Here is a 3125-nt window from a genome sequence, read left to right as displayed (position 1 = left end):
TCTGTCCTTTTTCTTTCTTTCTTTCTCTCCCTTCCTTTCTTTCTTTCTTTCCTTCTTTCTTTCTTTCTTTCTTTCTTTCTTTCTTTCTTTCTTTCTTTCTTTCTTTCTTTCTTTCTTTCTTTCTCTCTCTTTCTCTCTCTCTCTCTCTCTCTCTCCCTCCCTCCCTCTCTCTCTCTTTCTTTGTAATCTAGCATCGCCACAGAATTCTAGCAGGTGCTCAATTAGCATTTAGTGAAAGACTGAATTACCTTTTCTTTCTTGGAATAATTTCCTTAATTCAGTTTAAAAAAAAAAACATTTTTTTGAGTCTGGGCCAGGTGCTGTGGCTCACAACTGTAATACCAGCACTTTGGGAGGCCCAGGTGGGCAGATTGCTTGAACTCAGGAGTTCAAGGCCAGCCTGGGCAACATGGCAAAACCCCATCTCTACAAAAAGTACAAAAATTAGCCAGGTGTGTGGTGTTATACACCTGTTGTCCCAGCTACTCAAGAGGGCTGAGGCTTGAGCCTGGGGAGGTCGAAGCTGCGATGAACCGTGCGTGGTTGCACTGCTGCACTCCAGCCTGAGTGACACAGTAAAACCCCTTCTCTAAAAAAAAAAAAAAAAAAAAAAAAAAAAAAAAAAAAGATTCTAGATATAGTATAGTGTGGTACTCAAAAGCCAGATTTCGAAGTCTTACAGATGCAGGCTCAATCCTAATCCTAGTATGACACCCTGGTCGAGTTACTCTCTAATCCTCAGTTTCCTTAAATATAACATAGACATAATAATAACACCTACGTCATAAGGCTATAGGAAAGATGAAATAACATTATGCACATAAAGGATTTAGCTCAATGCCGTAAAATGTCAGCCTGTAGTTTTGATAGTAGGCTAAAGTCACTCTCCATTCAATTAGCTAAAAAGCCTCCCTAGTCTGAGTCACAGAATGATGAAATAAAAAACAAAATCCTTTATGTCAGTAACTAGTCTTTTGCGGGGGGAAGGGGGTCTAAAGTCACAAAAGTCGAGCATTGCCTCTCTCTGTCCCAAGAGCCAACCAAAAGCCAAAGTACACAAGGTTTAAGAAGGAAGACAAAAAGCAGAGCCATGGCATTAATTTCCTTTCCCATGAGGGAAGACTGCAGTCAAATAAATATCAAATCACATATTTTGTCTTCATTTTTAAAAGTTAGAACTTTACTCCAATTCATTAAGAATGGTTAGTTCCCCTTTCAAGTTCTAGGAATTATGACAGGTGGTAAAGATGCAAAAAGAAGATATCCTCCTTGCTCTAAAGCAATTGAAGGTCTTGAGGCTCCCAAGGAAGGAAAGGGCAGGGACCTGGCAAGAGAATCCTTCCCAGAGGAGAAAAAGGTGTTGGGATTGCCAAGGCACTGCAGAAGTGGAAAAAAGAAGAATGGAAGCCACAGTTACTTGCATTATTCAGGTGACTAGAGCAAGATGGTGCTTTGAAATTCACTGCTAGTGTATTTGTTCATTTTGAGCTTGTCTTAGTCCATTCAGGCTGCTATAACAAAATGCCACTAACTGGGTGGCTTGTAAACAATGGAAATGTATTTCTCACAGTTCTGGAGGCTGGAAGTCCAACATGAGGGTGCCATCGGTTGAGTTCTGGTGAGGGCCCTCTTTCAGGTTGCAGATACCAACCTCTCACTATCACCTTACATGGAAGAAGGGGCAAACTAGCTCTCTAGGATCTCTTTTATAAGGGCACAAATCCCAATCATAAGGGCTTCACCTATGAGTTAGACTAATGACCTCCCAAAGTCCCCACTATCCTAATACTATCACTGTGGAGGTTAAGATTTCAACATATGAATTTGGGAGGACAAAAACATTCAATCTATAGCAAAGCTACTAATATTGACAATGATAGCTACCACTTATTGAATGCTTAGCATATGCTAGGCATTTTATATCCTTCAATTCATTTTTAATCCTTCCAAAAACCCTGAAAGGTAAAAATTATTATCACAATTTTACAGATAACGAAACTACTACCTGCCAGGCGCAGTGGCTCATGCCTATAATCCCAGCACTTTGGGAGGCCGAGGCAGTTCTATCACCTGAGGTCAGGAGTTCAAGACCAGCCTGGCCAACATGGTGAAATCCTGTCTCTACTAAAAATATAAAAATTAGCTGGGTATGGTGGTGAGTGCCTGTAGTCTCAGCTACTTGGGAGGCTGAGGCAGGAGAATTGCTTGAACCCAGGAGGTGGAGGTTGCAGTGAGCTGAGATTGCGCCATTACATTCCAGCCTGGGCGACAACAGCAAAACTTTGCCTCAAAAAAAAAAAAAAAAAAGGGAAGGAAGGAAGGAAGAAAGGAAGGAAGGAAGGAACCACCAGGCACAGTGATGCACACCTGTAGTCCCAGCTACTTGGGAGGCTAAGGCAGGAGGATCGCTTCAGCCCAGGAGTTCAAAGCTGGAGTTTACTACGGTCGCACCTATGAATAGTCACTGCATTCTAGCCTGGGCAACACAGCAAGACTCCATCTCTAAAAAAAAACAAATAAATAAAGGAAGAAAGAAAGAGAGAGGAGAGAGACAGAGAGAGAAAGAAAGAAGGAAGGAAGGAAGGAAGGAAGGAAGGAAGGAAGGAAGGAAGGAAGGAAGGAAGGAAGGAAGGAAGGAAGGAACTGAGGCTCTGAAAGATTAGGTACCTTTCAGCCAGAGTAATGAAGTAAAGACCATCTTTCCCAACTGTGCCTTTGACCTCCTACTGCTGACTTTGTCCAGCTTCTAGGAATTCATTTTCTGCTTGCACAAAAAAAAAATCACACAGGGCCTATAGAGCATTTCTAAAACTAAGCAAATGTGACCTGAATTCCTTCATAAAACACTAGCTACCATATAGCCCAGATTCAACCAGCTTTTACACACAACTGAAAATTTTAACAGAAATATGGATGTGCTACCCAAACCTGATCAACTTACTATATTACATCTCTAAAACAGTTCTACCAGATTATTAACTGCAGCTACAAAGAATAACCCCAGAAAATGTTCTCGGATTTTATGTCATCCTTAGCCCAATATGTAAAACTTCCACAGCAGAGAGCCTAACACAGAGTGGGCAATCACCAAATATTCGTTCCCTTATCTTTCCCTTCCTTTACTG

The sequence above is a fragment of the Piliocolobus tephrosceles genome, chromosome 15 (assembly GCF_002776525.5).
Source record: "Piliocolobus tephrosceles isolate RC106 chromosome 15, ASM277652v3, whole genome shotgun sequence".
NCBI lineage: Eukaryota > Metazoa > Chordata > Mammalia > Primates > Cercopithecidae > Piliocolobus > Piliocolobus tephrosceles.
The sequence above is the reverse complement of the archived record's forward strand: the minus strand, read 5'-3'. Positions refer to the sequence as shown.